Source organism: Leuciscus leuciscus (assembly GCF_965113295.1).
Source record: "Leuciscus leuciscus genome assembly, chromosome: 14".
Classification (NCBI taxonomy): domain Eukaryota; kingdom Metazoa; phylum Chordata; class Actinopteri; order Cypriniformes; family Leuciscidae; genus Leuciscus; species Leuciscus leuciscus.
The window spans coordinates 26083752-26099585 of NC_138738.1; the positions used below are offsets into that span (position 1 = coordinate 26083752).

At 38.7% G+C, this 15834-nt stretch overlaps 1 long non-coding RNA gene across 1 annotated transcript in view; it reads right to left on the bottom strand.

The window, feature by feature from the left end:
* The window catches only part of LOC309474494, a 255496-nt gene that overhangs the window by 226892 nt on the left and 12770 nt on the right, over nt 1-15834 (bottom strand). The window lies entirely within an intron of this gene.

Here is a 15834-nt window from a genome sequence, read left to right on the forward strand (position 1 = left end):
TTTGAAAATACTGCCCCTGGCACATTTGAAAGGCCGCACTGCACGGTAAATTATTATGCAGGATCAAAGTTATGCAGGAGAAGGAATCCTCGTTGCCAAAAAGCAGAAATTTAATTGATCGGGATGTAAATAAATATCGGGATAGCTTTTCCCAGGTGGAAAGAGCTAATGAAGGAGAAAGACTTTAAAAGGGAAGTTGCCTGCTTTCTTCTCGACAGGTAAGTCAAAGTTACGGTCTAAATGACAAGCTTTTTTCATTGCTTGGTTGTGTAAATCATTATATAGGCAGCATAACGGTAGAACATGTATAGTTAAACTCGATGATGTGCTATTGGAAGACTTGTTGTCATAGCTTCTTGGCACATTTACCAAAGTTGCAAAAAGCGAGTAGATGGGAGAATCGCTAGATGGGAGAAATTCTTTTGGGAGGACTCCAAAATTGAGGAGGTCAAAGGGCATGCTTTCTGCTATAGCTCTCCCCAAAGTCTGTTCATGCGACCACCATCAACAAATGCTAACATTTGAAACTTCTACATATATTTTGAGTAGATAACCGATAGTATATTCTCAGTAAAGGGTTTCACCTTGTGTGTTTCCGCACTGATTAAGGGTAGTTCGGGAGATACAAGTAAAAATGATCTTATCCGTGTAATAGATCATAGTTACCAGTAAGATTAAATATTCGCTCAAGACCAACTTTACTTATCACACATTGCGTCTCTCAAATTGTGTGGTGATTTTCCAAATGATACAACTTTGTCTAAATAAGAGCAATGTGAAGTCCTCGGATTTCTTAAAAACATTGTGACAAACATGGTGTACGGACAAAAGATCTAAGACGCCTAAGCACAGTTTTTCAACAATCTAAAGTTTTTGAACAGATGCTGTTTAGTAACAATAATACCTAAGTCTTCTAAGAAGATAAATAGAAGATATGGTTTTAATAATACTTTAAAGATTTGATTTAAACTTTTAAGGTTATGCTTTTAAATGAATTTAGTATAAACTCTGGATGTAGTATGCTCTGAAATGCAGACTAGATTTACTGCGACATTGTCCCCCCGAGACTCATCTGGTATGTCGCCCTATATCCTGAAGCTTCAGTTCACACTGTAGTTTATCACCGGGAGGGTCTGGGGCTGTTATAGGACAACTTAAACTATTTGCTTTTTTGGATTGTTTTTATCATTGCATAAAGAACTACTTCGCCTCTCTGGAAATGTAAGGTGTTTTTATTTAGCTAAAACTATGTTTACATTTTATTAAATTATTTATTTATTTCATTTAAAAAAAAATGTAGTTTTCTGTGATGGTGTACATGATCGAAGTATCATGTGTGTACATGTTTAGGGTGTACATGATCGAATATGCAGTTCAAAAATCATTATGTTAGAGAGAACCACTCTGTGATTTTATATTATAAACAATTAATTTATATACTTTTAAAGAATAGAATGTTTTTCAACTTCAGTTAGTCTGATAATAGGAAACCCCTTTCTCACCTCAGGAATGTAAGGTTTTTTTATTTATATACTTATTTATTTAGCTAAAACTTTGTTTACATTTTAGTAGTGTATGTTATTATTTATTGGTTATATGTATATATATATTAATAATAATTTAATTTTAAAATAGAAATTAGTTTATTTTTTGGAACCGTGTGTGTGCGCAAAATGATATTAAATGATTTACTTATTTATTTCATTTTTTTGAAAATGTAGTTTTCTGTGTTTAGGTGTACATGATAGAATATGCAGTTACGGTACAAACATCATTATAGCTATGGAAAGCCATAAAAATTGAAACCCCCGCATGGACAAAAATTGCTGATTGAATCTTTTCATATAAATGAGATTTATGACGACTAAGTACAGTTTTTCAACAATCTAAAGTTTTTGAACAGACATTGTTTAATAACAAAATCATTTATATCATACATAAGTCTTCTAAAAGAAAAATAGAAGATATGAATGTATTGAAACTTTAAATATTTGATTTAAACTTTTAAGGTTATGCTTTTAAATGAGAGAGAGAGAACCACTCTGTGATTTTATATTATATTATTTATATACTTTTAAAGAATAGAATGTGTTATTGGAAGATGGATTTTATTATTTTTGTTTATCTAAAACAATTGGTTTCAGTAGATATTTTTATAACCATTTCATTTATATACTTATACTTATATACGTAAGATGATTTTTTATTTCCGTGAACCCGTTTCATACATTGCATTTTTTGTGGACATCAATGGTATGGGCATTGATGTGTTAAGAGCTTATTCAACTCTCTAAAATAAAGTAAGATGATTTTTATTTATCTTTTGATTATCTAAAACTAAAATAATTGGTTTCAGTAGATATTTAGTAAGATAATTATTTTATATTATGGTGTGAAATAGAAAACATTATTCTCACTTTCACCGTGCTCAGGAATGTGGAGTGTGGTCCTGTTTCATATGTCAGAGCTCGCAGGAATAGGGGGGGGCACACAGACACACACACACACACACACACACACACACACACACACACACACACACACACACACACACACACACACACACACGCACACACACGCACACACACGCACACACACACACACGCGGCTCCTTTACTTTTTGACACACATACATTAGAGGCGCGCTCCCCATGTTTTGAGACAGTGTGAGGTCATTCAGGAATGACTATTTGAATTCTTTAAACTGAAATACTTGGCTCGGTAGATTTTATAAGTATTTCATTATATACTTTTAAAAAGAACATAATATTTATTCAACTTTAGTTTAATTATTTGTGTGACCCATTCGTATGGACAATGATTATGAAAGCTTATTCAACTCTCTAAAATAATGTAAGATGATTTTTTATTCTTTTGTTTATCTAAAACTAAAATAATTGGTTTCAGTAGATTTTAGTAAGATATATTGTATAAGCATTTCATTTATATACGTTTTAGCAAGATATTTTTTATAACCATTTCATTTATACACTTTTAAAGAACAGTATGTTTTCAACTTTAGTTTTTTAGATTATATAATTTAGATTATATCAATTATATAAAGGATTGAATATAAATTATAGAATGTTTTATATATAAATGTGAAATAACTGAATGTCACATATATGAAATAACTGCAGGCACAGGCACAAGCCATATAACCACACACGCACACACATAACTGGGACAAAGTTCAAACATCTGTTCTATTTAAATAGGTCAAAAACTAACCGTCAAAACTATGATTTAGTACTAGCTAGGTCATAGTTCAAAACTAACTGTCAAAAACCATGATCGATAGGTAGGAAGGGCAAAGGTTAATCCCATGACCTCATACCGGAAGTTCAACCCATCAATCATAAGGTCACCGGAAGTTCAACCTGCCAAAAGGTCAAAGGTCAAAGTCATTAATCATTTTGACACAAGGTGCAGTATAAGGACTACTCCAGTGCCTGAGCCGGTGGCGCCAGTTCCAGTGCCTGAGTCGGTGGCGCCAGTTCCAGTGCCTGAGCCGGTGGTGTCTGTTCCTGAACCGGTGGTGTCTGAACCGGTGGTGTCTGCTCCTGGGCCGGTGGTGTCTGTTCCTGAGCCGGTGGTGTCTGAGCCGGTGGTGTCTGTGCCTGAGCCGGAGCCTGAGCCGGTGTCTGTTCCTGTTCCTGAGCCAGCAGGATCGGTGTCGGTGCCTGTTCCGGTTCTGGAGTCGGGGTCTGTTCCCGTTCCGCCCTGGTCGTCTCCGCTGTGGCCGCCCGAGGGGTCTTCACCGCCGTGGCCACCCGAGGGGTCTTCACCGCCGTGGCCACCCGAGGGGTCTTCACCGCCCTGATCTTCACCGCCGTGGCCGCCCGAGGGGTCGTCTTCGCCCTGGTCTTCACCGCCGTGGCCGCCCAAGGGGTCTTCACCGCCGTGGCCGCCCGATGGACTGTCTGCTTTGCCCTAGCCGCCCGATGGACTGTCTGCTTTGCCCTGGCCGCCCGATGGACTGTCTGCTTTGCCCTGGCCGCCCGATGGATTGTCTACTTTGCCCTGGCCGCCCGATGAACTGTCTGCTTCGTCCTGGCCGCCGGCTAAGCCATCACCCCCTGTTCCTGTTCCCCTGCATGGTCCTGGCCCTCCCATCCTTCCCTCGGATTTTTCACGTTCCACCTTCCTCTTGGACTCTTGTGTTGTCTTGTTTTCTGTCATGGAGCGTCTGGTAGCCGCTCCGTAGAGGGAAGGTTCTGTCACAGTGTCTGGTTGTGTTTCCCTGGGGTTCACTAGAGGTCCTCGTTCTCACGGTGTCATTCACATTAGACTACAATTCCCAGCATTCTGTTCTGTCACTTATCTGATTATTGCACTCAGCTGGTTCCCATCACCTTGTTAGTTCTGTGTGTATATATGCCCTGTCTGTGTTAGTGTTTGTTACGGAGTCCTTGTTAATGTCTCACACTTCTTGGTTTGTTCCTGCTTGTTCCTTGTGTTCATTGTTCTTGTTTAGATTGCTTGTATGGTATTTGACACTTGCCTGGACTGGATTACGTTTCACGGATTACCCAATAAATATCTCACTGCACTTGGATCTACTGTCTCCCTCATGTGTGTCGTGACAGCTAGCCCTGTTTGTGCTATATAGAGTGAATTTACACCTTTGCCATTAACATGTTTATAAATAACTGAAAAAAGCACAAATGTCAGGGCATGTCAGAACATCTCAAGGGCCCCAAAAACACATCAGACCCCAGAGGGTTAAAAGCTGCAATGCTCAGCCTCCCTTTTCGAAAGAGAGAGAATGCCCCACTTTCAGTTTTTCACCTTTCTGACCCCTCTGGAATTGCTGGGCTCACCCTGCTTCTGTGAGGCTAAGTAATTATCCTGGGGCCACTGTTCCTGTTTTCCCCCTGTGGAGTGGAGGCTGAGTGGTCTTGGGTTTAGCTCTGCTCTGTGCAGCTGCATCAGCAGAGCTTTTAATTACCTGCTTACCTTTACACGGATTAAACACTGACACTGAATAATTCATGTCCTAATCCTTCTGTGAGAGATACAGAAAGAGAAGAAGGAGGGATTGCGAGTGCTTCCTATGAGTTAGAGAATAAAACCAACCATTAAAAAACATAATCACTAACATAAAAAAACAGACACCTTTGATATTTTGGCTTGTAGCATTATATGACTGGGCATTAACTACATGTGTAAGCCATTCACATCTTATACGGCTCATTATTAGCTAGTATAAAACAGCAGCTCCAGTAACCCTTCTTCGCTGTGTTTTTTTCTCTCACTTTTTTATGTGCCATAGGAACATTTTGTTTTTCTCATCATTAAATTAGCTCTTGGGTGCACAGTCCTATTGAAGGCAGGAAGAGGCCTGAGTTAATGACTAGGGGCCTGATGTATAAATGTTGCGTACTCTCAAAAAAGGCATTGAAATGTGTGTACACATATCCACGCACATATTGGGATTTCTAAAAAATAAACTAGGGATAAATATGTGGCCACCGTACGGACACTCTCCTCCTGTCTCACACGCTGATCGATTGCTCCTGTCTGCCTTGCTGCTGGTTTGCATCTGTATGCTCCGTATAGCTTTCTGCTTTGAATCTCTATTTACTATCATTCCTTGTTGTTTATATTGCTAAATATAACTTACTCATCAACTTATATTAGATATATGTTGCCCTAATCAGCCCATGGTAAAAGAGTTTTTATATCTTGTTGAGTCATTTAATTTCACCCAATTTGTCTCAAGTCCTACCCATAAACTTGGTCATACTTTCGATTTGAATTTTATCTCTGGGTGTTCCTGTCTTGAATATAGATATTGAGGATGCCTGTTTCTCTGATCATAATCCAGTTATTTTCAATATTTCAGTTTCTAGTTCATCTTTAAATTGTAAGCCTTTAGGCCGGTATGTCCATTCTATAAAACATTCAACTGTCAGTGAGTTTTCAAACGCTTATACATTATCTTCAGTATTGCGTACCCCAGGGTCCCTATCTTTTGGTCTGGGTTTAAATGATACAGTGCCAATGTTCAATTCCATCTGTAATGAAATGATGGACACATGTGCTCCTTTTAAAATCATAGGTGCAAAATCCAAACCACAGCCATGGCTTAATAATGATACTGGTTGCCTCCGACAAGTGTGGAGGAAAGCAGAGAGGCAATGGAAGAAAGATAAGTTGCAGGTGTCTAATGATATACTGAAGGATGCTATGATTAAATATCAGAAGGCTGCTAAAACTGCAAAGATAAAATATTTCTCTGATCTTATTAAGAAGATTCCAAATAATCCTAAAACGTTATTCAAAACAATAGACTCAGTTTTAAATCCTGACATAACAACAGGCCTTGATATTACTCAGATAACATGTGACAACTTTTTAGAGTATTTCATTAACAAAATTGATGCTCTTACACATAGTATTATAACTTCAGGCCTCATCCTTGATTATGTCATTCCATCCTCATTAGTACATTATTTAACTGAGTTTAAACCAATTTAATTTCCTGATTTGGTGGACTTAGTCTGCCAAATGAAGCCCACTCAGTGTTCTTTAGATATTGTTACCTCGCGCCTCCTTGTTCAGGTATTAGACATGGTTGGTTTAGATCTTTTGTCAATAGTGAACTCCAGCTTATTGAGTGGTGTCGTGCCATCCTGTTTTAAGCATGCAGTGGTGCAACCCCTTCTAAAAAAGCCCAATTTGGACTCATCTGATTTAAAGTACTAGCCTTCAGAAAGGCCAATCTCAAAATTGTCTTTCCTGTCAAATTTTTTAGAGAAGACTGTCTTTCAACAGTTTTCTACTTATTTAAATGGAAATGATATTTTTGATAAGTTCCAATCTGCATTTAGGGCTCAACACAGTACAGAGTCAGCCCTTCTCAAAGTGCCAAACAACTTGTTTTTGGCTGTCGATTCAGGAAAGTGTGCAATTTTTGTGATTTGACTGCTGCATTTGATACTATAGTGCATGCTACACTAAGAGAGTGGGCAAGGATTCAAGGAAAAGCTCTTAATTGGTTTAACTCATATCTTTCTGGGAGAACTTTTTCTGTGGAATTAGGACATTTTTCATCTCCTTCTGCTCTAATGAAGTGTGGGGTTCCACAAGGATCAAAATTGGGTCCAGTCTTATTTTCTATTTACATGCTTCCATTGGCTGATATTTGTAAGAAACATAATGTATATTGTCATCTTTATGCCGATGATACTCAGCTTTATCTACCTATAAAAATTGGGGATAATTCAGCCTTGCAGTCTCTCTTTGATTGTTTTAATATTAAGTACTGGATGTTAGCCAATTTTCTCCCCTTAATCAAAGATTGAAGTAATAGTGTTTGGCCCTCCGAGTTCTACCAAACATATAATTAATCAATTAGGGCTTTTTAAATCCAAGGTACATAATCAAGCTAGGAGTCTTGGAGTTATTTTTGATGCATAGTTAAAGTTTGATAAGCATATAAATTCAGTGGTTAGAGGTGACTTCTTCCAATTAAGGAATATAGTGAAATTGAAACCTTTTTTGTCTTTTAATGATTTGGAAGTTGTTATGCATGCTTTTATTACTTCCAGATTAGACTATTGTAATTCATTGTACTATGGTATTTCTCATACATCACTTTCGCGTCTGCAGTTGGTTCAGAATGCTGCTGCCAGGCTTTTAACCGGGACTAGGAAATATGAGAGTATAACACCTGTTCTAGGGTCACATATAAGGATTTTCGACAGACCAATTAAAAAAATAAAATAAAAAATAAAATACATGTTGCAATTGTTCAAACATTAAGGATGTTGTCTACACATAAATTCAAAAAAAAAAAAAAAATTTAAGTGATTTATAGTGTTTCTTCATCTAGATGAATTGGCCGTAGCCTTAAAAAATGTCATGTGGTGCAACCGATTCATATTTCAGCCACATAAATAAGATATTTTATTTTACATTTAATACAGTGATTGCTTTTATTGGTCGCACCACATGATGAGTGGTCACTTCAAATGACACGGAGACCTTATATAGTTAAAAATCTATTTAAAGAGATCAATGACCAATACATTTTATACAAAAAATTGATTTAAACCAGATTTTATACAAATTTCACAGAATTTTCCTGAACACAAACATTTTATATATATATTTTTTTTTTAATAAAAATCACATCACAAACACAAGTGCACCATTTCATTTCACTTGACTTAGAATTTCTTTCTAACAAATAATGTTATAGATATAAATTATTTTATAAAAGTATTGTATTCAGGTAACAATTGGGGTCAATAGTGTAATTAATACTTTTATTAATCAAGGACACATTAAATTGATAAAAAGTGACACAGATATTTAAGTTATAATGTAACGAAAGATTCTATTTCAAATAAATGCTGTTCTTTTGAGCTTTCTATTCGTCAAATAATCCTGACATATAAAATGTATCACAGTTTCCACAAAAATATGAACATTGATAATAATCAGAAATGTTTGAGCAGCAAATCATTATATGTGACGCTGGATCACAAAACCAGTCACAAGTCGCACAGGTATATTTGTGGCAATAGCCAACAAAACATTGTATGGGTCAAAATTATCGATTTTTCTTTTATTCCAAAAATCATTAGGATATTAAATAAAGATGTTTTATGAAGATATTTTGTAAATGTCCTACTGTAAATATATAAAGCATTTATTTTTGTGAGTGAATGCAGAAATATCGCGAACATAAATGGACAACGATTTTCTCAGTGTTTCGATTTTTTTGCACCCTTTGATTCCAGAATTTCAATTGTATCGGCCAAATATTGTTCTATCTTAACAAATCATACATCAATGGAAATTTAATTTATTCAGCTTTCATATGATGTATACATCTCAGTTTCAAAACATTTACCTATGTGACTGCTTTTGTGGTCCAGGGTTACATATTAGAATGATTTCTGAAGGATCATAACACTGAAGACTGGAGTAACGATGCTGAAAATTCAGCTTCGATCACAGGAATAAATGTCTCGGTTACATATGGTAACCCTCGTTCCCGGAGGGAGGGAACGGAGACGTACGTCATGGTGACCGACGAATAGGAATCTCGCTAGAGAGGCCAATCTACTTCGAGTGAAACTAAAACAAGCCAATACATATTGGCGTGTAATCATTTGCATCAGCTGTGCAGCCTCGCAGCGCGGGTATATAATAAGCAGCCGGTGATGATTGCACTTCAGTTTTTTGCTGAGGAGCCAAGCCTGAAAAGCTGGTCACCCCGGCGGGCAGCAGCAGATGTGGCGACGGAACGTACGTCTCCGTTCCCTCCCTCAGGGAACGAGGATTAAGTCAAGTCAAGTCAAGTTTATTTGTATAGCGCTTTTCACAATACAGATTGTATCAAAGCAGCTTCACAGTATTAAATTAAAATAATACAACAAAGTTTGTTTCAAGAGGAATTTATTGATTGATACAATTTTATTAAATATCCCCAAAATATCCCCAACTGAGCAAGCCAAAGGCAACAGTGGCAAGGAACCGAAAAACTCCATCAAGTGACCTAATGGTGTCCTAAAACTCCATCAGGTGACCTAATGGAGAAAAAAAAACCTTGGGAGAACCCAGGCTCAGTCGGGGGCCAGTTCTCCTCTGGCATTTATGAGCTAGAGGCCGGATTGTAGTTTGAACTATAGGATTATATGAATGCCTGGCTGAAGAAATGCGACTTTAATCTAGTTTTAAACTGGGAGAGCAAGTCTGAGCAACGAACAGTATCAGGAAGACTATTCCAGAGTTTTGGAGCCAAATGTGAAAATGCTCTCCCTCCTTTGGTGGTTCTGGATATCCTAGGTATGACCAAAAGCCTTGAATTTAGTGATCTTAAAGAGCGCGATGGATTATAGGGTGATAGAAGATCCGTTAAATAGACTGGAGCTAAGCCGTTTAGGGCTTTATAAGTCAGTAGCAATACCTTGTAATTAATACGGAACTTTATAGGTAACCAATGCAGTGATGATAAAATCGGTGTTATATGATCATATTTTCTTGATCTCGTAAGAACTCTAGCGGCGGCATTTTGGACTAACTGTAGTTTGTTTATTGAGGATGCAGGACAACCAGCTAATAAAGCATTACAGTAATCCAGTCTCGAGGTCATGAATGCATGAACTAACTTTTCTGCATCAGAAACTGATAGCATATTACGTAGCTTAGCAATGTTTCTAAGGTGGAAAAAGGCTTTTTTTGTAACATATGAAATATGATTTTCAAAAGACAGGTTGCAATCGAGTATAACACCCAGGTCTTTTACTGTAGAGGATAAAGTAACAGGACATCCTATGATGTTAAAGTTGTATTGTGCGAGGTTTTGTGGGCGTTTTTTTGAACCGATAAGTATTACCTCTGTCTTGTCTGGATTTAATAAAAGAAAATTTCGCGTCATCCAATCTTTTATATCTTTAACACACTCTGTCAATTTGGAAAATTTAGCGGTTTCATCCGGCCGTGATGAAATATATATTTGAGTGTCATCAGCATAACAATGGAAACTAATTCCATGTTTCCTTATAATATTTCCAAGTGGCATCATATATATTGAGAATAACAGAGGGCCTAACACAGATCCCTGCGGCACTCCATAGTTTACTGGAGTTATGATCGATTTTTCTCCATTTAAATAGACAAAATGGTAGCGGTCAGATAGGTATGATTTGAACCAGCTTAATGCTTGTCCTTGAACACCAGTATAATTTTGTAGTCGATCTAAGAGTAATGTGTGATCTATAGTATCGAACGCAGCACTAAGATCAAGTAAAACTAATATTGAGATACAGCCTTGGTCAGAAGCTAAAAGTAAATCATTTGTGATTTTAACGAGCGCAGTTTCAGTGCTATGATGCGGTCTGAATCCAGACTGAAACTTTTCATAAATATCATTTTGTTGCAAGAAAGAGCCCAGTTGAGCGGACACCACTTTTCTAATATTTTAGACATAAATGGAAGATTTGAAATGGGTCTATAATTTGCTAGATTATTATGATCTAATTGTGGTTTCTTAATGAGAGGTTTTATAACTGCCAGTTTAAATGTTCTTGGAACATGACCTAAAGATAAAGACGAGTTAATAATATTGAGGAGAGGCTCTTCCACTACAGGTAACACTTCTTTCAGTAGTTTAGTTGGTATAGGATCTAATAAACATGTTGTTGTTTTAGATGAAGTGATAAGTTTATTTAACTCTTTTTGTTCTATAGTTGTAAAGCACTGTAATTGTTCTTGCGGGGTGATAATTGAAGCTGAATTATAAGGCGCAATTGAAGATTGAACGTTTACAATTGTGGTTCTGATGCTTTCTATTTTCTCAGTGAAGAAGTTCATGAAATCATTACTACTGAACTGTAACGGGATATTTTGTTCGGGTGACGTCTGTTTATTTGTTAGTCTAGCCACGGTGTTAAATAAAAACCTTGGATTGTTTTGGTTGTTTTCTATCAGTTTGCGGAGGTGCTCAGCCCTGGCTAGGGTTGCCAACCGTTCCGTATAATACGGAATCGTTCCGTATTTGACACATAAAAGTCTTGTTCCGTATTGAACTGATACGGAACGCACTTTGTTCCGTATTTTTGAGAATCAATTCAGTGCAAATCCATGACAGACACATAGCTTCTAATATATGTCAGACTATGAACGAAGACATTAGTAGGCTATGATAAGAAAAAAACCGACGGTGCGGTAGATACTAATTTCTAATTTAACATCTTGGAACATCATCAGAGAATGCCCTTTTAATTGGTCGTTTCAGTCATTGTGAGTCACGTATCGTAGCAACGATGACGACAAGTGACAACAGCGGGAAATGTAAAAATAGCTGCACAATGTGCTTAGTCTGGAGGTTTATTTATTTCTGTGAGATTTTCCATGTGCATACATACAGGTGTTGTATTGCTTGAATGCAGTATTTGAGTGCAATATTTTAGATTTTCTTTATTAGCTGGTTTTTTGATGTATTATTGTTTTACACTGGAAAGAAAGTTAACTATAATGGAAGTATAATTATATAAATATATTTGCACTACACTTCCTTAAAATGTTGTCTAATTAAATTAAAAATAAAAATTTTTTGCACTGGAAAGAACATTCTAGAAGTCTAATTCTATTGAATAAGTTCGCACAAGGCTACAGAAAACTGTTGTGTTTATTTTTCTTCAAATGCAGTCTAAGCCGATGAGTTTTGAATGTTAGGCTATATGTTGTATTTGTTTAAGTAAAAAATAAAACGTATTATAAACTAAACAAATCCATGGTTCATTGTTGGCAAAATGATCATGATAGCCTTTATAGCCTAAATTTTCTTCCATGGGGGCATGTCACCCCCCCCGTTCCTTATTTTTATTTCAGACAGTTGGCAACCCTAGCCCTGGCCGCTTTTAGGGCCTTTTTATAACGTGACATACTGTCTTTCCACGCGATTCTAAAGACCTCTAAATTAGTTTGTTTCCATTTACGCTCTAAAATACGGGTTTCTCTCTTTAAAACATGTGTAGTATTGTTGTACCATGGTGCTTTATTTTTCTCTCTGACCTTTTTTAATTTAATAGGTGCAACCACATCCAATGTTCTAGAGAGAATGGTGCTCATAGTGCTAGTTAGTTCTTCTAGTTCATCTGTTTGTTTGGGTTCAGGCAGCAGCTGAGACAGATTAGATAAGCAATTTGAGAAATGATCTATGGTGGATGGGAGGATTGTTCTGCCTGGTTGATAACGCGACGCCGCATGACATATTACAGCAGTACGTAATATGCAAGTTACCATGTAGTGATCAGTGACATCATCACTTTGTGGAATGATATCTATATCGGTTGGATCGGTTCCATGTGATATAATTAAATCGAGTGTATGATTAAGACGATGAGTTGGTCCGGTGACGTTTTGCTTGACCCCAAATGAATTTAATAAATCTGTAAACGCAGCCCCTAACGCATCATTTGGATGATCTACGTGTATGTTAAAATCTCCAACAATTAATGCTTTATCGACATTGACTAATAGGTTTCAGAGAAAATCTGCAAACTCTTTTAGGAAATCAGCGTAAGGCCCTGGCGGTCTATATACGGTAGCCAAGGCTAGAGATAATAGGGATGTTTTTCTAACATCTAAGAGCATAACATTTAGTACAAGTACTTCAAATGAAATAAACTTATAACCCGTTTTCTGAGTAACATTGAGAATATCTCTATAGATGGTTGCAACACCGCCGCCACGACCAATCAGACGGGGCTCATGCTTATAACAGTATCCAGGAGGAGTAGACTCATTAATACCGAAATAATCATTTGGTTTAAGCCAGGTTTCAGTAAGGCAAAGTACATCGAAGCTATTATCTGTGACTATTTCATTTACAATAACTGCCTTAAGGCCAATTTATACTTCTGCGTCGGGTGCGCGTAGAAGGTACGGCGTAGCATACGCATTGACGTGTACCATACGTCGTACCCTTCGCCGTACCCTGACGCGCACCTCCTCAAAAATGTAACTACGCGTCGCGGCGACGCGGACCGCAAGATCTGTGATTGGTCGGCTGGATAGCATCGCGTTTCCTCCTACACTCTGCACCGCCCGCCCGCCATTTTTAAATTCCGAAGATCAGTGAAGAGCCATGGAAAAAGACCAAGTGACTGAGAGATTGCTTGAAGAAGTGCGGAAATACAGCCATCTGTATGACTCCTTCAGTCGCCATTGCTCGTAGAAACCTAAACTCAAAATAGCCGCGAGGAATGTAAACACAGTGGAACTGGAACATTAAAATCCACCCGCGCCAACTAGCGTTTCGGCGGTGTAACTGCACATCAACACAGACATTCGCAGAAGTATAAATGCTCACGACGGCGTCGCCTACGTGCGTAGCCTACGACGTACACTACGGCGTACCCTCGACGCAGAAGTATAAATTGGCCTTTAGGTGTGAGTGATCTAATGTTTAGAAGACCTAGCTTTAGAAATAGTTTTAATAACAATTAGATTTTTCCTAGATCCTGCAGTAGATTTATTATTTGATCTCACTAAACGAGGAATAGACACGGTTTCTATGCAATGTTCTACACTAGTATTTATATCAGTTAAATTGGTGCAGCAAAGACTATGATTTGGACTTTTGGTTACTAGTCAAAGGGTATTTAACATTTTGGAGATGTTATCGGACAGAATATCCGCTCCGAATCTGCTTGGGTGTAAGCCATCAGCACGGAAAAGCCTAGAACGCTCCCAAAACAGATTCCAATTATTTACAAAGAGCAGTTTCTGCTCATTGCACCATGACATTAACCATTCATTTAGCGCAAATAATCTGCTGAACTATTCATGCCCTTGTGGGAAGCGGTCCTGACACAATGATCGTTGTTTCAGGCGATGTGCTGCGTACCGTATCGATCAGATTCCTGAAGTCTTTTTTCAGAATCTCCGTCTGGCGCAGCCTGATGTCGTTCACTCCCGCGTGCAGGACCACAGTTCCGACGCGCTCGTCACCGTTCAGGATCTCGGGAACGCGAGCAGCGATTTCAGAAACATGAGCACCAGGAAAGCAGTGACTGTGCACCTTACTATTACCTAACGTAGCGTGTACGTGCCGAACGATGGAATCGCCGATGATCACAGCATCGCGTTCTGTTTCGCGAAGAGGGGAGAAGCGGTTTTGTGTGGATAACTCGAAAACCGGGAGGGTCGGAGAAAGTCTTGGTCTAAACCTGACTCGCGTCTTCTGCTGCGGAACCACCCAGGCTTCGTGGTGGCGTGTTGGAGCCGGAGTGAACGAGACCATGGCTGATCGCGACCGATGCTGAGGAACGCACGGAGTAGACGCGGTCGGAGTCAGCGGGTTAGTAACGTTAAACACTGATTTGTGTGCATCGGCGTGTGATGTTTCAAGAGCCAAACACCGGTCTTTCAGCTCGACCTGTCTCAATAAAAGGTCGTGGATCTGTTTCTCAACAGCTTCCAGCTCAGACTGCAGTGCGTGCAGCTCAAATGTGTCCTCACCTGCACCAAAAGGTAGACTACTTACATCTGATATATTCGCCATTTTAACAGATGGACAGTGAGTTAGCAACGAAGCTACCAGTGATGCTATCAATATTAATACTAATTTATGACTGAAGTCTTGGATATAATCCGTTTTTTTTTTTTTTGTGGTAGGGGTGTAGAGTAGACGCACGATAGGCGAAAAAAAATGTTTGTTTGTAAATGAGTGTGGAGAAGACGCGTTCAGCCGTGATCCACGGACGTAACCTTTAAGAGTATGCATAAGATTACCATATGTAACCGAGTCACTATCGTCCGGTCACTATGACGTACGTCGTGGTGACCGACGAATAGGAATCCCTACCAAAGCGCCACAGCTGCTGCACCCCATCCAGCGCCCTGTGTAAGCCTCCGCACCTGTTTTATGTGAGGCACCATGTAAGCTTAAATCAATTACCCCACGGGGATCAATAAAGCTTTAAACGTTAAACCTTCTTCTGGAAGGACGATAGGAGAGGGCTTACACCAAGTGTATCTGCCACTGTTGTTCCGTGATAACCCATACAGTGAGACTATTGGATAACACTGGGAAAGCTTGCCCGATCTGAGGGAGGGGAACGCTGCGGGAGCCACATTCTTAAGGAGAGTTATGTGGGAATACACATATGGACTAAACCGAGGGTTGTACTGCATATGAATAGTGGGTGACTTAGCCCAAGGGAAAGACACGAGCTTCCGTTTAGGAGCAGCCATGGAGAATATGCACACATGGGATCCCCGTAGGGTCAACCATATGGGACCCAGCCTAGACCTGGTTCTCAAGGATTCAGCAGATAAAGGTCTGGCACCGGACGCTCCGCCATGTCT